This window comes from Cyprinus carpio, chromosome A15, assembly GCF_018340385.1.
Source record: "Cyprinus carpio isolate SPL01 chromosome A15, ASM1834038v1, whole genome shotgun sequence".
Classification (NCBI taxonomy): Eukaryota; Metazoa; Chordata; class Actinopteri; order Cypriniformes; family Cyprinidae; genus Cyprinus; species Cyprinus carpio.
In genome coordinates this window covers 8,147,015-8,167,478 of record NC_056586.1, presented here as the reverse complement: position 1 = coordinate 8,167,478, position 20,464 = coordinate 8,147,015, and the positions used below count along the sequence as shown (strand labels likewise).

Sequence of the window (20,464 nt, the reverse complement as noted above, 5' to 3'; positions counted from 1 at the left end):
GTTGGAAATTCTGAGTTGAATGGAGCACAGCATAATGCATTTCATTTATAGATGGCTTTTTGAGATTCTGAGATTCATATAGCTCTATCGTTTCTGGCAGACTGTCATCAGCAGTTCTCATTAGTGTCTTAATCAAGACCCCACGACAAGCAGTTCAGTGTAATCAGTCAACGGGGAAAATATTTACAATCCTCGCCATCTTCAACTCTGAACACAGACCAAGACTAGGGCTTAAGACTCTCTTCCATTTTTACCCCTCTTTTCTCACCGTCAACTTAATTAGTCACATCAGACGTTAATTTCACAAAGTGTAGGAAGTCGCAATCTCAAGTAGATCAAATTAAGCTGCGTGCAAAGCTTGAAGTGTCTCATTTCTGCCAGTGAACAAGCAATCTCAATTCAGTGGGGAATATGTCACGTGAGCAAACCTCCCTTACGGCTGCTATATAAGATCTTAATGCTGGAAATCACCCCATTTGAATTGTTAAGTGAATCCGCATTACTCACGGTGAGAAGTAACTCATCTCTGGTGTGAAAAAGAGTTAATGCCTCGGAAATGACTACTGTATGTGGGTAAAGCATTGTGCTAGAAATGCCAAGTTCATGGGTTCGATTCACAGGGAAAGCAATGACTGACAAAAAAGCGTACCTTGAATACAATGTTAGTCGCTTTGGACAAATCTCCTACCAAATGTGTAAAATAGAAAGTAGTGGAAGTCAGTCAAGTTTTATGTTACCTTAAAGGTTGGTAATTTAATTTAATTTAATTTAATTTAATTTAATTTAATTTAATTTAATTTAATTTAATTTAATTTAATTTAATTTAATTTAATTTAATTTAATTTAATTTTTTACATAACATATTCAGTTCCAGTTCACTATGCAGGTAAACTATGCTATTCCAGACTTTCCCTCCTTATTTTTAAAGGGGACATCGGATGCCCATTTTCTACCATAAAAGCAAGTGTGGCCATTTGTAACTTTATTATGCAAGGCTTCCTTTGTCACCCGCTTTCAGTTATTTTATCTGCACAAAACAGCTTTCTATGCTGCTTGATATTACAAACTAGTATTTCTTATTAAATTGTTTTTAAAATATTGTTGTAATTATAAACACACTGGTTTGTAGTGCAAATAGTTTTACCGCTTACTTAATTAGAAGTCTTGAACATTTACAGAAAACAGTTTACTTCCACGTTGCAAAATAAGGTCGGCAAATACAAATCAGTTATTTTTTTACACTGATTTCCATGAGAAGTGTAAACCCTGTGGCTCTGTGGTGCTTTACTAGTGATTTTCATATTGTTTGTTTGAGCATCCCGACAAGCCCAACACATCAACACTGACTCAGCCGAGGATCATTTGAACTAAATTTAAATTGAGGTTTAAAACTGAAATGAATTAAGTAGAATTAAAGTTATTTTTAACTAGAAAACAAATTTGCCTAGACAAATCAGATGTGCAGCTGTAGTTGAGTCACTGATGGTGCATATTCAACATAGATTGTTGAAGAAAAGGTTAAGTCCTCTGGTTAAGCTCAGACTGCTCAGCCTCTAGACACACAGTACATATCTTAGAAAATTGTATGTATATATATTACAGACATACATATATAGTATATGTATTATTATTTAATTTTTATTATCTAACAATTGTCAAAATTAATTGTCAAGACTGGCAATGGCTATGTTTGCATGACAACGATGTGCCAAAAACATAAAAACTTTTTTCTTAGGTTTTTTTTTTTTTTTAACGACTTAAAACACTGTATTATGCATGCTAAGGCAGTAGTTTGTGATGTCTCTTTGTAAAGAAACACTACACGAACATGTAATAAGTATGTACATGACGTCACCATTTTCACAAATTTACGTTTTTGTATTTTACACTGAGATGATAACGGTATCATTTTCAAAAACTTGTACTTTGAAACCCATTTTTAAAAGGTTGCATTTTCTTGCCCCAAAATGCTGTCATTGGCTACAAACACACTGCAGCTAAATTCGGTTGTCAGTTCACCTTTTACTCCTTAATCCCGTTCTGTACACACATAATTCACTAAAATACGGAAGTGACAACCACATTCAACAACCTCATTAACTCCTGAAATTAACAGGTAGTGACAACCACATTTACAGAAATGCTATGCAGTTTGTATGGAACCGAGCTGAACAACTAGTTGTTAATTATAATGTGACGAGAAGCATGCCAATGTGCGTGTATTGTCAGGCATCAAGTGTTTACCTCAGATCTGGCAGGATGGCGGAGAGAGGTGTATTAAGGTGTATAGCAGTTGCAGTCAAGAGAGTGTAGGCTGTGTTCAATAACAACAGTTTAAAGAACAAAACTAGATTACAACGCCTCTCCATACGACAGCAATTTAATAACCTTTTGCGGATTTTCGCATTTCAACAGCAGCTAACACAAAACTAGCTAATTTGCGGGCCTCCATTCTCTCCGAGATGCCACAACATTGCTATGGTTACCACGCTGCCATTCATCGCAATTTCGTGAGTGAGTCGTGTTTCCATTCACATTTAAATGCGGTAGTCACTCCTGAAACTTGCAGTGCATATGTGGTCATTGTGTAAATGAATGGCCAAACTGCATAAAAAGTTTTCTATTTTTTGTTGAAAATGGTGTCGTGTAAATGCCCCTTTAGTTCGCATTATTTTCATCTTACACATTGTCTACTATTTGTAGGTTATTATAGTTAACTAAAACTAAAATATTAACTAAAAATGTTACTTGAAATAAAATGTAATAAAATAATAATAATAATAAACTTGTAACTGTATTTGTAATTGTAACTATGTAACTGAAACTTTATGTACTAAAAATAAATAAAATGTTTTCAATTTATTTATTTTTAGTACATAAAGTTTCAGTTACATAGTTACAATTACAAATACAGTTACAAGTTTTTAATTATTTTATTATAATATCAAAATAAAAAAAAAACTATAAAAATGACAAAACAACGACATTTCTAAAGCTAAAATTAAAATGAATCGCTTTGGCTCAATTCTTGAATGAGAGTTTTTTTTTTCTCAAAACAATTAGTTCAGATGTCTGATCAGTTAGTTTCTTGTTCTTACTGATTTAAGCAAATTGTGTTTGTTTTGGCACATGTACAAATGAGTAAGTACAATTGTCTACAATTTGCACAATAATTAAGTGCACATGGCTTGTTGCTCAAAACTGATGAGCTGGTTCTCCTCGAAACTGTCAAACTCTTCACAACTTCTAAACATTCTTTCATCGTAGCTTGGCATTAGGATTGCAAATGAGCAGAAATTTCCCTGTAAATTTCTTGAAACTTTCCAGAATTTTTTAAAAATTCTGCATATTTTCAGAAACTTTTGGAAAGTTTCCAGAAATTCACTGGAAAATTGCTGCCCCTTTACAACCCTACTTGCCATTGTAATGAAATGGGAAATCTTAATGTTGTCAGTGACAAATTTCACACCTCAAAACAGCAGCTACAGCAGTACTGTATAAATACATTTATATTTGTACAGTACATTTATCTGTAGACGTGTTACATGTGAACAACATTCACAGTTGCTTGTTGTGGAAGAGCATTAGGAAGATATATAAGTGATGGTGCTGATGTAAGGGGAACTAAATAGAGTGTGAAAAAAAATTATAATGGCGAAATCAATCTACATGTAACATTTATACAAAAATAAATGTACCATAAAAATAAAAATGTTCATTTTCTTTTTGTGTTATACAGTATTGACTTTTCCCAATACATTTTTACCTAATGCTGAAATATGTATCTAAAATGATTCAATAGTGAAGAAAAAAATAAAATAAAAAAATAAACCATCTTTGACACTTTGACCAATGTGGCTCTAATGGTTACAAAAACACGTCTTATTTTGGTGGGACTGACCAAGTCACTGACATAATAACTAGGTTTTGAAGCATGAATAAAATGTTTTGGGGGCGAGTTACCACATTTTGCAGACATGCAATAGTTCTGATGTTTCAGCAAATAGTTGTGACGATTGCACTTACAGTTTAGAGAAAAGTGTTTCAAAAAATGTGCCAAAGCAAGTGAGAAAAACTGTAATGTCTTTTTTTATGTATGCATGTATTTATTTATTAATTTGTCCTACTTTAGATCACACTAAATCAGTTTCAATTCCTTTATGTTTTCCCGAATGGGCCAAGTGGGCTATCAATGTTTTTGATTCTCATCTTAAATTTTCACTGTACTGTGCATTTTCTTTAGCTTATATAAGGATTGCTGTGGTAATGCACATTTTTAAAGGATACCTGCAGTAAATAACAGGAGAGACCTCGCAGAATCAGAGCTTTTTTCTCATTTTACTGTTGTCGTTGGTTCGGCACACAAATGTTTGTAAAGAGATGTATTATTATTATTATCATTGAGGTGATAGTCCGTCTCATAAGAATACACAGTGCATCGTCAGCTTTGAACAACAGTGTTCATTGTTGATTCTTCAGTTGCTTGTTTGTTTCCACATCCACAGTCATATCAAATGTTTGCTGTAAAACCCCGAGCAATAAGTCACCATTACACACAGCAATAGATACAGCCAATATTAAACTGTAAATATTAAATATTAAAGCTGTGATTCATGGCAGTTGTGCAGCGCCCCTGGGTGTCAGCTATAATCGTGCAGTTTAAGTCATATTTGTTTTTAGCAGATTCTCTGTCTCTAAATGGTGCTAAATGAGTCTTTGATGGCCGTGTTTAATTCATAGCAGCCTTGCACACACAGAGATCGCACAGAGCGGTGCTATGAAAGATTAAACAGTGCTAATTTTGTTTGATAATCACACATAACTGTGCTTCCGTCTCAGGCGGTCAGGAGGACAGGGGTTTAGGGCAGGAGATCTGTTCCAGACATGTTCATCTCTGCTGTCTGCACGAGTGCTCTCTGGTGGGATTTGCATAAGTACATGGAGAGAGGACGCAGTCACTGTTAAAAGCACACTTAGATCAAACCAAATAGCTGGAGGCAATATTGTAATTAGATCAGCCTGCGGCAGTTAAGAACTTCTTTATGAAAACATGCGGCCTAAGTCATTTTTTATTCTTTTACAGGAATTGAAATCAGCCTTAGAGAGTGTTTGGAAGAGAGAAAAAAATTTGTAAAGGTGAAGCGTGTCATTTCTATGCTGCTAGTAACACCAAAAATAATTGTTATATAATAACTACAGTAATTATATATTTATAAAACAAACTATTTTATAGTACACATCTCCTAAATGAGCTGCACAGTTTTAGGATCACAAACATTTACTGTAATGTTTATTGAAAAGAAGTAATAATAAATACATTGCATCATCTGAAGATAAATCAGGCTAGGTTTATCTCTTCAAATATATATATAATAAATATTTTTTATTTTTTTTGCTGATATACATTTATGTATTTAGGTTGATTCAGTGATATTAAATAATATTTTTGACCTCATTTTTACAGTGCAGCTCCTCCACTGAAAATTAAATTCTAATTGAATAACTAAGTACAATTCCTTCTCCTTAAATAAGCAAAAACAGCAAAGATGGCAGCCGCCATACGAATAATTTGATTTCTCTCTTTCTTTCTTTTCTATGAGTGGTCCCTCTCCTCCCCTTTAAAATGTAGACACTTTTCAGGAAGTCAATAAAACTGGGATACAAGAAAGTATTAAATTACACACTTCACCGTTAACAGTGGGATGTTGATGAGACCTGGATCAAATGAGCTGTAGTTCCAGCCAAATCAAAAACGCTAACCTGCACAGCTAGCAAGATGGAGTCCAAGTACATAGAGATACACAGAGATAGATTTACTCTGTGTGCTCTCACGTCAGCTTGGTTCTGATTTGGTGAGGTATGAACGCAGATTGCTCATAATTGATCCTGCTGGCTGTAATTAAGCACTAACAAGCTACATCGCAAAGGAAGTCCACACTGCCAATTACACACTGGCTCAATAAAACATGATACTGGCTGCAGATATGGTGTGTGTGTGTGTGTGCACATTGCTGGTGTGTGTGTGTGTGTGTGTGTGTGTGTGTGTGTGTGTGTGTGTGTGTGTGTGTGTGTGTGTGTGTGTGTTTGTGTTTGTTTTTGATTTTTGTGTGTGTGTGTGGATGAAAGAAGACAATAAACATATGCTGTGGGGAATGGCTGGAGTATTGTCTCGGTTTCATTGCGGGAAGAAGGGTTGCGGACAGTTTCAGATTCTTTCATCTTGAACAACATGCTCAGGGGGAGTGAGGGGTATTGTGAATTTTATGCGAAGTATTTCAAAGGCCTCGTACCGTTGCGGCTTATATTTGTCAATTTCAGTGGCTGTGCTGTTTGGAATAGTGAGGAATTGTGACTAATTTATTACTCACTCAGATGAGTTTCTCAATATTAACATGTGATTCTTTACCTTACCATTTTTCTCTTAACCCATCAGTTAAAATAAGACTTCATAAAATTACCTGATCAACAAGGTTATTATAGTTAACTAAAAAAAAAAAAAAAAAACACTTAAAAACCACCAGTTAAATTGATAATTAAAATACAATTAAATGTAACCCTAAATCTAACCCTAACATATAAATGGAAACATTAAAAATATAATTAAAACTCAATTCAGTTCTAATTCAAAATCTAAATAAAAAGATATATATTAATAGCATTGTAATTATACTAAAATAACCCTGCTGATCAATTATTCAGTTATTTGTTCTTTAATGCAGATTTTTAACTATATAGTTTATATATATAGGTTTTTTTTCATACAGGTAAGCACAACAATTGCAAACATTTGCTATCAAAATTATTTAGAGAAATTACTATAAAATACTTTTTCTATGTCAAAGATTTAAGCAAGTTCAACGTTCAGCGGACTGTAATATAGCATAACCTTAAGTGCCTCATTTATGCTTCCTGCATAATGAAATGTTAAGAAGACACATTTTCATTATCTTATATATATATATATATATATATATATATATATATATATATATATATATATATATATATATATATATATATAGCACATTCATTAAATGCAATCATTTATGCTTTTGGTATAAATGCCTGACATAACTGAATGTTGCTATGCAACAACAACAATAAAAAAAGATTGGCTATAGTTCATATCGTAGCTTTACATGTAGCTGATTGCTTATTTTGAATATCACTGCATATAATTTTATTAAATGAAAATGAAACTGAAAGCATCTAACATCTATAAACACTATTGACTTTATATGTTTGAGTTATGAAGAAGGAAATGTCACTGTATTATGAATCACAGGCCTTGAAGTGTTAAATATTCATGGAGAATGCTGTGTGGAAATGAGCGATAAAAAGGTTTGGGGTTCTGCCAAAGCAAATGGAAGAAGAAAAAAGACCAATGGGAGCTCTGTATTAACAGCGGTGGTTTAATAGCGCGAATCTAACGCAGGCCAATTAAAAGGCAGGCAGAGAGCATGGGGGTGGGCCTCCATTCATTTGAGAGGAAATTGAGGTTGAAATTAGGCATTGTGTGACCACGTGGCCTGTACAGAGACTGGGCCACTTGCAGCTTTCATTAACTCTTGGCCAACTCTTAGTGCTGGCGCAGAGATAAAATGGATTAAATTGTGCAAATACAGCAACATATTGCTTCATTTTGACTCTTCGATCTCAGAAAGTAGGTTTTTACCAGCCGTTTGTAAGTTTTACCTAAACTGAAATGTAAAGTCCACACTATGAGGGTTAGCAACTAGTTTTAACTAGCTCTGCACAATATTTGGTTGCACCATTTGTTCTAAAGGCAGAACGTAGCTAGGAGGTCATAATAAAAAATGTATATTCGCATTTGAGTTTCACCCTTAATGACCCAATAGCAGCCTTCAAGTACAGCAGAAGTTGTTTTGAAATGCAGCAAATTTCAATTTATCCTTAATTCTAACTTTTTTTACCTCACGTAATTAACAGTAAAAATACATTTCCATTTAAATTTGATACTTAATCTAAATGATACATTAGGTGTTGTTTGAACATAAAAATACTGAATGTAAATACCATTCAGACACTGTATTTAAAATGAATGCACACAGACATGCTCTAGATCAGGTTTTCTCTCTTCAAATGTAAATGAATGTAATATCAACATTATCAGATATATCTAATACAAGAGCTTTTGATGCAATTCAGTCAATCTGCTATATTATTCCAACCATTACTCCTGCTCGGAGGCTTCTGTAACTATTCAAAAATACGCAATCAACATTCAAAAATACATAGTGAACTAAGTTGTAACTTAGTGCCCCTTTATGTCTCAACTAAGCTAAGTTTTAACTAGTGCAACTGGCCCCTTGTCACTCATGTTTCAGAGCTCTGAAATAGCTGTGTCCCAAAACCTAGTGTGCTGCCTGTCTAGACTGCATTTTAAGACAACATAGAGATTCTTCCGATGGGAAGCTACTGTGTGTGAAACTCTCAATTTTACAATCAAGTTAGGAGAGTGAAAATATATCTGTGATAAATGTATACTTAATCTCTACCTCAATCACTGGCAGGTGAAATCTAACAGATTATTAGCCAATGGATAACAATATAGCCATTATTTAGACATCTAGCGTGAAATTCAGTTGTAAATGCAAGTAATTTACTCACAAAGTATAGGGTTGATATTCAATATATTTTATTCCATACTGTGAAGTAATATAAAAAACATTGACAATTTCATACTGGATTTTTAGAGCATTGTTTTATTAATTTAGCAGCATGCTAACCTCAACTCTGTTGGTAGTAGGTGACTTGTGAGCTTCAAGTTAGGAGCACTATTTGTGTGTTCATGTGTAAACTCAGATCAGTCACTTCCAGATTCCATTACAAAAAGCATACCGCCTTCAAAGGTAACTGCCTACGTAGGCAGTGAATGGCAAGGCAGCTGGCTTGATTTTGGAACAGGCCAAACATATCAAGCCCCAGAAGGAAACTGCATTCCTGCAGCTGTTGTATGATTCTGGAAGTGACCTTTGGTTAATGTCACACATCACTGAGTTAAATATCATTCCACGACAATATGACACAGAAATCTGTTGTTTTATTTTTTACTTCCTTTCTCTCATTTACCGTTGCTTCAGTCCGCATATGCTCATATGAAATTCTGAGGCTCCATCAAAGATATTTTTGGTCACAGTAATTATCACATGTTGAGAAGAGGAGGAGGAGGAAAGGAATGAAAAGGAAATGGTTGTAGAGGAGCCACAGCTGAAGGCTACAATAGAGCAGGACTGCAGAAATAGACTGATAGTCTGAAAAATGCCCTCTAACCTCTTAAATTAAAAACTAAGTCCGTTTTGCGGGCTTTTTTCCTGGTTTTGTAATGGAACTGACCCCGTGTCTAAAATCTACTGATAAAGTGCATTCCATGAGCTCATTAGTAAGACCTGGGGAAGTTAGAGTAACTACTTGAATCCAATCACTTAAAGGGGTCATATGATGCGATTTCAATTTTTCCTTTCTCTTTGGAGTGTTACAAGCTCTTGGTGCATAAAGAAGATCTATAAAGTTGCAAAGACCAAAGTCTCAAATCTAAAGAGATATTCTTTATAAAAGTTAAGAGTCAACCACACCTACCTAAAACGGCCCATTCTAACACACCCCCATGTCTACATCACGATGTAGGAAGATTTGCATAATGCCGCCCAAATATACACGCAAAGAAAGAAGGTGTAACCTTTGATTCTCGCTGTTGCCGCCGGCACCATGTTGTGGAGACGCTGTGTGTTTCGTTGTGAAAGTGAAACTACTTTGTTTGGCCTTCCAAAAGAGGACACAGCTAGAAATCAGTGGTTGAGTTGTATTTACAACACTATTCCAGAACAATTCAACCCAAATATTCAGATGCTTGCAGCGCATTTTACGGAGGACGAGGACTGTTTGCTGAACCAGTAGCCTATAATGCTTCTGTGCTCAAAGGCTGTTTCGATAAAGTGGGGCAATTCCAACTTTGCAAGGACAGTCTGGCTCTTCTGACTCACAGCCTGTAAGTACGTTTACATATTTTACGAATTTGCCACTGATGAGACACTACACTGCGAGTTTTAAGCAGTGTAGATTAGCGCTTGTTTGTCATTTCTCCGATCACAAATGCAGACATGGTTTTATGTTTACGCACCGCGATATGAAATGCAATGCATAAAAAGACAGTATAAGTCATTATAATCAGTAATTATGTCCCCACTGGATGCAACAAATGCCTCGTTTGTAATGCGTTTTATTGGTTTTGTCACGTCGTGATGGGACACGGCATCACAGTATGTTAAGGGGTGTAACATTTCCGTCACACGCTTGAGGCATTCGGGCTAATCACAATGCACTGGATAGCTGGCCAATCAGAGCATACCTCACTTTTCAGAACGATGAGCTTTGTAAAAATTGAGGGCCGGGGCATAGAGGAGCAACAATAATGTACATTATGTGGAAAATAATGTGTTTTTTTTTTTTTTTTACTTAAACCACATAAACACAATGCATTACACCAAATACACAAAATAATGTTCTTTTTAGTAACGTCATATGACTTATTTAACAACATGTTGCTAACTATTGCAAAAGGAATTCCTGTAAAAGAAAGTGTTATTGTCATTTAAGTGTCAACCCGCCTTCTACGACAAAATGCGCTGCTGTAACAGAAGTTGTGACTATATCTTGCCATTAGCGATTAGCATGTTCATATGGAATAGGCAGGTTTCACCAGTAAAATATTTAATGTTTAATGACTAGGAAAATATAATATTTAAAAAATGCAACTGGCATCTGAATATGATGTTACAAAGGAAGCACAAGTACAATGCCAAGACTATGTGGTGTAGCGCATCATCTGGAATGTGTCATATGGTATTTTCAGTGCAATCTTTCTATCTAAAAATCTGCTAAACATCATAAAAAAGAGTGGAGTAATGTTCACAACTATATATATATATAGTAGTATATATATATATATATATATATATATATATATATATTTCTTTTTCAGATTCATGAGTCATCTAGAAAAGAAAGATGCATTTCTCAGATTTATGTTACTTGAGATGTCGTCAATGAACATGAAGCTAAGCTTCATACAAGCTCAACAAATTATTTTGCTTAATCCTTCCCTGTCCAATGTCAGATGTTAGATCAGATGTTTCGGGACTGGCCTGTATGCTAACAGGGTAGTTAGCAGAGGCTATAGAAATTGCACCCCTCCTATGTAGCTGGCCACCCAACCCCCAAACCATGGTGATTTAGCTGGTGTTCACATTGAAGAAAGAGGGTGCAGAGCGGCAAGGTATAAGAGGGAAATAAAGCTCTTGGGCAAATGATCGCATCAGTCAGGTAGTGGGCTTACAGCATATCTGGAGACAGCCCAGTTCTTGTCAGACAGACAGCAGCTGGCTGGGGAGATGGACATGCCTTCAGGCTGCAGATAGTATTTAACAAGCTCCAATATAATGAAGCCATGTGTGTCATTTGCTAACACTTTCTCTCGACATACACACACTCATACCTTCTGCTTGTTCCTGCTATGATGCCTTTTCTTTATAGGTGAAGGGTGTAATTTTTGCACTGTTAGCAAAAAACAAAAGGAAAGTGCCAAAAAAATAACTGTTTTCAAACGGGTTTCCAAAATACAGCCACATCTGCCATTCACAAGTTTAATGAAAGTCCCACCCTAAAAATCATTCAATCGTTATGCCAGTTTTGCTGTGGGGGGCCAGGGTGCGATTCCCTTACAATATCCTACACTGTAAAAAATGTACTGTAGAATTTACAGGATTTTACTAGCAAAGAAGTTGCCAATAAAATACTGTATTTTTTACAGTTACATTGAATTAAACTTGTAGTTTATTGTACAGCAATATTTTGTAATTTCACTAAAGAACAGTATTTACCTGGCAACAAAAGTTCCCAATAAAATCCTGTAAAAATATATTTTACAGCATTTTTTGTAATTTCATTAAATTACAGTATTTACCTGGCAACTAAATTTACCAATAGAATCCTGTAAATAGCCCTAAATCCAAGATGATGTTGTAATAATTTATAAATGAAAATGCTGTAAAGAATAATTTTAACAGTAAACTTCAAAATACTGATATAAATGCATTATCATGAGCACTATATTATTACATTTACAAATTAATAAAAACTCAAAGTCAATGATGTTGCAAATAGGTACTTATTAAAACTGGCAGAAAGATATTGCAAGGCTTTTACAGGTAAAATAAAATTTTCAGTCTTTCAACAGTTAAAATCTTATCATAAAAATAACATACAGTAGCATCACAAAATAACTACAAATACTTGTTAAAAAAATAAGCCATATTCTGAGTAGAACATTAACTTTGTATAAAAATGAAGGTCAATCAACAGAATTTGCATAATTTTGGAGAATAATTTTTTTTAAAGAAAAGGATTACAATATAATGCTGGAATCAACATTAAATTTGAGCTTATGTTCTATTAAATTAAGAATATTCATGCAAAAGACAATTTAATAAACACATGCTGAAAGTCCATCAACTTTCTGAGATGAGCACACACGATGGTTGTCCCTCTTCTCTGAGATCTTTTGTTTTGCCTATATGTATCCGTCTTGTATCCAGTGATTCCAAGAAAACATTTGCACATAAAAACAACCTAAAACTTCAGAATAAAGTTAAGAACTGATTGAAACTAGCTCAATAAAATAAATGCAAAAATGACACTTATACAATACAATCAGCATTTACCAGTACTTAAAGGGTTACCCAAAATGAAAATATTGCCATTAATCACTTGCCCCCATATCGTTCCAAACCCATAAAAGCTTTGTTCATCTTCAGAACACAATTTAAGATATTTTGGATGAAAACCGTGAGGCTTGTGACTCTCCCATTTACTGCCAAGTAAATACCACTGTCAAGGTCCAGAAAAGTATGAAAGACATCATCAGAATAGTCCATCTGCCATCAGTGGTTCAACTGCAACGTTATGAAGCGATGAGAATACTTTTTGTACACAAAGAAAACATAAATAAAGACTTTATTCAACAATTCATCTCCTCTGGAGAGTATCCTCTGGACACAAACTGCATATCCTATTCTGTGTCAATTGGGTCACATGGATGATTAGAGGCTTTATTCATAATTCCTGGTAAGTTCACTAAATTTTACTTAATAAATATATCCTTTTATATTTATTTAAGTTAATGTATAAGCGATATCATGTCACACGCCATCTGCGTACTGTTCAGAATCGCCAAAATGGTGCTACGCTGATTTGGAGAGACACAGAGGAGAGGTTGTTGAATAAAGTCATTATTTTTGTTTTCTTCATGTACAAAAAGTATTCTCGTTGCTTCATAATGTTACGGTTGAATCACTGATGGCAGATGGACTATTCTGACGATGCTTATCATACTTTCCTGGACCTTGACACTGTTATTTATTTGGCAGTCTATGGGACAGACACAAGCCTCCCTGCTTTCATCCATAATATCTTAAATTGTGTTCCGAAGAGCTTTTAAAAACCCGTAAAGCTTTTACGAGATGAACGAAGCTTTTATGGTAAGTGATTAATGACAAAATTTTCATTTTGGGATGGAGTAACCCTTTAAAAACTGTAAAACCTTATTTGACCCATAATGCATTGCGAATTACAGCTACATCTTGTAAAATGTTTAAACAGTAATATTCTATAAAATTTTGCTGTAGAAACTACAGCTATTTTTTACAGTGTAACTCACTGCTTAACCACTGTAGTGTGATGCAGCATTGGAAAAAATAACAAGCTAGTTATGACTAGTTCCTACAGATGTGGTAAAAAAAATAATAAAAAATAAATAAATAAAAGGGAGGAAAAATTAAACTTCAATGTTTTGAACTGTTGCGTTCCCCCAAGAACATTGCAAGTATTCACTTACAAAACTTTTCTGATGGAAATAGTACAGTATATGCATTCAACAATAAATAAATTCTAATGAATCGATCGAATCGATAAAATGAATCGATTCAAGAACACAAAACATGTCAGATTATAACAGTTAATTTACAAGAACAACAGAAAAAATTTGATTTTTTAAAAATCATGTTAAAGGGGTCATATGATGCTGCTAAAAAGAACATTATTTGGTGTATTTGGTGTAATGCAATGTGTTTATGCGGTTTAAGGTTAAAAAACATTATTTTTTATATAATGTACATTATAGTTTCTCCTCTATGCTCCGCCTTCTGAAACCCATCGATTTTTACATAGCTCATCGGTATGAAAAGCGCGGTGTGCTCTGATTGGCCAGCTATTCAGTGTGTTGTGATTGGCCGAATGCCTCAAGCGTGTGACGTAAATGTTATGCCCCTTAACAGACTATGCCGTCTCCCACGCCAGCAGCAGCATGAGACTCAGTCCAGCTGCTCTGCTCGTGCACATCCCATCATCGCTTTCTTTTAGCAGTTCAGTCAATGTACTGTTAGGAGTAACTGAATAGTTCAGGATATTGGTTTATTTCGCATCAGAGGGAGTGTAAGGCACGTTTATAAACCGAATAACTTTGTTATTTGTGGATTAGTGCTTATTGGATACGCGAACCATTTCAAACGATTTGGATCGATTTGGTGAACTGGTTCAACCGGTTCACTAAGAAGATCCGTTAAATAGAAAGATTCAATTCACGACCCAGACATCACTAGATGAGACAAAACAAATAAAACCCATTACAAACGAGGCATTTGTTGCATCCAGTGGGGACATAATTACTGGCTATAATGAGTTATGCTGTCTTTACACACGTTGCATTGCGTATCACGTTGCATAAACATAAAACCATGTCTGCATTTGCGATCGGAGAAACAACAAACCTACTCTACTGCTCAAAACTCATGTTTGAATCATCATTGGCAAATTAATTAAATATAAAAAACGTACCTACAGGGTGTGAGTCAGAAGCGCCAGACTGTCCTTGCAAAGGTTGAACTGCCCAACTTTATAGAAACAGCCTTTGTGCCACAGACGAATTGCAGGCTACTGGTTCAGGAAACAGTCCTCATCCTCCATAAAATGCACAACACACATCCGAATATTTGGGTTGAACTGTTCTGGAACAGTGTTGCAAATACAACTTATCACTGATTTCTAGTTGCCCTCTTTTGGAAGGCCAAACAAAGTTTCACTTCAACGAAACACACAGTGACTCAACAACAGGCAGCTGCGGCAACGGAGAGAATAAACGCTACGCCTTCTTTCTTTGCATGCCCATTTTGGCGGCATTATGCAAATCTTCCCACATAGTGACATATGTGGGGGCGTGGTAGAACGAGCCGTTTAGGGGGTGTGGTTGATCCTTAACTTTTATAAAGAATATCTCCTTGGATTTGAGACTTAAGTCTTTGCAACTTTACAGATCTTCTTTATGCACCAAGAGCTTGTAACACTCAAAAAAGAGAAAGGAAAAATTGAAATCGCATCATATGACCCCTTTAACACCAAGCATGTAACTGATAAACATTGCATCGCAGGTTGAGCTTTAGTTCCAACCTCACAAGTTTGTAATGCTGTTTGTGAGTGTTGAGCAGGTCGGGAAGCTGGTGCTGTGGAGACACAGTGTTTACACATAGTTGTTCATGCATATGATGCTGGGTTAGAACAAAGAGCCACACATGCTCTTGTAGTGACGTTTTGATGTGTGCATGTGAGCTTTATGGGAGATATGATGACATTAGCTGTCAATGTGTCTCTCTAATAATGACGAAAGGAACTTATTACATCAGTGTTAATTTCCCCTCCACAGATTGCTCTCAGATGCTGATATTTATCTGGCACTGATCGAATTGTATGAGTGTAATCGCTGAGAACAGACCCTATTAAAATCTGGGGCCTGTGCTGATATCAACTCTTACGCGAGGTCTGATTAGTCATCATGTGTTCTGTCTGCTGACATGTCACTATTTTCAAACTCCAGCTGAAAACACAAGCAATTATAGACAAATCTGAACATCTTCTGGAAGACAAATGAATTATACACATCTACTGTACCACCTTATCCAATACAATATTCTTTGCCATACAGTAACGTATTCATAACCTACCAGTTTTCTAATTTCTTCACCTAATTCATATCATGACTTACAATTTAAAAGCACTATATCCACATCTTTACACACTAATAAATAACAAAACAGCCCTGCAATAAGTAATTTTTGAAAGACAGTTTTTTGTTTGTTTGTTTTTTGTCAGAACCAGATGGCAAAAATATGTGTTTAAAAATTGCACTGTGATTGCACTGAAAATGTATGAATGTTCCATAAATGCAAGAATCTTGAGTCAGCACTGGTTATTTGTGGGGTATAGCAGATACCTATCTTGTGCTAAATGCCAACGCTTCACACAGCAGAATATCCTCTTGTCTCTTAACGCATTTGAGAGGACCTGGTTCACTAATTGAACTCATTTGATATAGATGTGTTAATTGCTCTAGTTGAGCAAGTGCTGTAATTGGGTCATGATTGCTCTTGCTCTCCTCTTCAGCTTGCACACTTCCATTAATAATATCAATGAAACTATCATGAGAGCTGTGCTACTGAACACAGCTTTTTTACCGAATCGCTACAAATAAGGTAATACCTGCCACTGTCTATACTGTGTACTATTTTATGAACAGAATTCTGGGATATCTCAGTTATTTAAAATAAATTATAATCAATAATTTCTTTTATGTTTAAACTCAGTGCTTTTAGTGGCTCATCAGACATTTCAATTTGTCTGAAATTCATCCTGTGTGCAATTTTGAAGTACTAGCCCATAGAAGTGTGAAGTAATCCACTGGATCTGAAATTAATTTCAATGCTTCCACTTTCTCCCCACTTTCCCAGCATGCACCAGAAATCTCCTGTTGTCAGTCCAGAGATGACAGGCCTCTGAATTCATATTATCAGTCTTTGAAGAAGACATAAACTGCTTTCTCAACTGAGTTGGAACAGTTGCATTGTGAGAGCACAAGTTCTTCTGGCAATGACTTGCACAGGTCCAAATCTACGGAGCCTCAAGAGGGACACGGTGGTGGGAAAAATACGGGGTGGGAGGATTTTTTTTTTTTTTTTTTTTTTTTTTTTTTTTCAAATCTTTTGCATCCTCTTGCAAAGCTCTTGTTTCCCCTTGAAAAAACTATTTCTTCCTTCCATCCCGTATTTTTTCCACCACCATGTCCCTTTAGGGTCTCCGTACAAATCTGCATTTCTGTGACGTCAGTATTTAATCATTATTTTGTGTTATATTTTGTGCTTATTCTGATATATTGCAGAAGAAATATCAAGGAATCACTTTTGCATTAAATTAAATTCAACCTGAATTAAGAAAGCAAATGAATTTTCATGTTGACTAACCCAGCATCCACAGTAAATCATGCACAGAGAATGCAGTATCAGCCTCACCCCAGATGCATGATTATTTCATACAGCACATCATGCACAATGCATTTATCCTTTTGAAATATAGATGAATCATTTCTGTGGCTGCCGGCCATTTTTTTGCATGGTTTGCAACAAAATTCAATAATTTATGGAGGAAATATGAGCAGCTGTCTGTTTGCTTGAATGACACAAGACTATGAATGCAACCCAAACAGCAGAGTCATGACATTTATATTTACATTTAGTCATTTTGCGGACGCTTTTATCCAAAACGACTTACAATTGGGGAATACATAAAGCTATTCTTCTTAAAGAGGCAAACAGACACAGGAAGTGCTCGTAATACCAAGTTTTAGGCATTGTTCAAATAAGTACAAGCTAGAAAGAGAAGATGAAATGCTAGAAAGAGAAGGAATAAATAAAGAGAAACATTAAGTTTTTTTTTTTTTTTTTTTTTTTTTTTTTTTAGGAGGAAGTTAAATTAAAACATGAAACAGATGTATCACTGAGAATTGTGATGCTTGTAATTGAGGGACCAAATTTCAGTCTTTTCAGCTTCATAAGCTTTTAGTTCATTTATACACCCAGAACATCAAGGGTATTTTTGTTGTTATTTTCAACAAATTTTGGAGATGGATGTGAAGTGGAAAAGGTTATTGTCTTGTGTCTTGGTGCACTACCGGGGCTGCACTGCAAATTAATTATTCATGCTAACAATTGGAGAAGGGCACTGGAAAAAGAGTAAAGAGCAAAAAGAATGAAAGACAGAGGATGCATGAAATAATTTGGATGATACATATGTGGTAATGCAACCATTTAACGGCATAAACAGTGTTTATTTCAACATTGTATTGATGTTAAATATAATTTATTTCTTGCTGTTGATTTTGCAAAATGAAAGATGTACATGTTCTTGATAAGTTTTCGGAGATTTACCCATTTAGTCCTTAAATGACTCCTGGCACTTGCATTCAAACTCCATGTCCCAGTACATGTATGGTCTTGCGTCGGCCGGGTGGCAGGAGGGTGTAGTGAGCGGTTTGAGAAATCCAAGTCCAGGGTTAACCAGGATCTCTGACCTTAATCATCCCTGATTAGTGCTCTCATCCCCTGAGGAACAGGCAGTCTGGATCCTAGATTTAACATTGATTAGCTAGGAACATGTTGTCCAGCCTTCTGTCACCCACGTGGAGCGCCAGAAGATGACATTGGAGATAAATACAGTATGTTGTTAGTTGGTCAATTACTGTCACTGGTAATGTCTGAAAGCAAGTTTAAATTTGACAACATACAAAGTAAAATATTGCTGGGGGCAGGGAATTCACAGGGAAATCTGTGAAGATTTCTATTGAATTATGTGGATTCAGATTCGCATGCGGGGGTAACGGTATATATGATTAGTAGGGGTTATATATAGGGGGGTGGTATGGATATAATATATATGGGCGGTATATAGGGGTATATAGTAATATATAGGGGGGGGGGTAATATATATATTATATACATATATATATATATATATAGATATATATATATATATATATACTATGATATATATTCTACAATATATATAATATATATATATATATCTATTAGTTGTATGAGTAGTGGATGTATATTAGTATATCTATATAGGGTATATACTATGTAGATTAATGGGTATTATATAATATATGGGTGTATATATCTGTTGTATTATAGGAATATAGTTATACAGAATATATATAATATAATATAAGGGTTATATCATCTGGAGTGTTTATCTGAGATATACTGTCTATATGCGGAATGTTAACATATGGCAAAACCTGAAGATACATATTATTATATATGCATTTCCCGTCTATATATTTTCATTATGCTGAGACATACTGTGACTTATACCAGATGTGACTTTTTTAATGTTCCACATGCAAAACATGAGAAAGAGGAACATGGGCCCAAGGGGTATTAGTATAGGTGTCATTATATACAGTGCAGTGCCTTTCAGTCGCCAGAAGGGTTGAGTTATGCGTACTACGTTGGTTACTGTATACATTGGATGTGAGTTCCTCAGAGTATGTTTTGTTATATAGATATATATATATTATCATATATATGTATAAATATATATGTATATATATATATATATATGGGAGGATATATGTATATATAGATATAGATAGTATATATTATGTATATTAGATGAGAGATATATATATATTTATGTATATAGATATATATATATATATATATTATAACATATATATATATATATATGTTATCATCTGAGACATCCTGTGACTTATAAGATGCAATTAATGTTAAACATGCAAAACATGAAAGAGGAACATGGGCCCAAGTTTATTTGTACAGTGCATTTCCCACTCGCCAGAAGTTTCAGTTATGCTTGACATACTTTATGTTACTTATACACTGAAGTGACTTTCCTTTATTTTTTTTTTATTTTTTTGGGGGCGTGGGGTTTGTTAAAGTCAGTGTGTGTATTTGTGCACATGGCTTGACATTTAATACATCTAAATAGTGTGTGGTGGTGTCAAAAATGTGCTTATGTAAATGCGTTTGCTTGAAAATTCTACCGGGGCTGGATGTGTAACAATATTCTATTCTATTATTTTATTTTATTTTCTATTCTTTTATTTTATTTTATTGTATTATGTTATTGTCTGAGTATGAATTTGAAAGTTTGTAAGCGCTCACATATGCAATCATAATCATCGCTTACTGAAAAAGGGCCATGTAATAGCTGTGAAATTATGTGATCCTCAAATTCCACAACACAGCTCAGCTAATCTAAGAATCATACTTGAATTTTCTTTCTTTTTTTTCTACCCTTTCTAATTTTAACCTTTTCAAAACAGTGCATTTTCCCAGTTTTCCATTGCACTGCTGGTAGCAGGTCTCAGATGACTGCATGTAAACTAGGAGCTATAACCCCCTCTAGGGTATCAAATCCTGGACTCTCATTTCTAACTAGGTCAATGCTTGCTATAGCTGCAGACTCTCTATTTTTCCTTTTCTGTCTGTCTCTCTCTCTTTTCAACCACTGTGCACCACAAGATCCATTTCTCATC

At 34.9% G+C, this 20,464-nt stretch overlaps 1 protein-coding gene across 2 annotated transcripts in view; it reads left to right on the top strand.

Moving 5' to 3' along the window:
* LOC109103454 (Down syndrome cell adhesion molecule homolog) overlaps positions 1 to 20,464 on the top strand; it is a 127,953-nt gene that overhangs the window by 53,400 nt on the left and 54,089 nt on the right. The window lies entirely within an intron of this gene.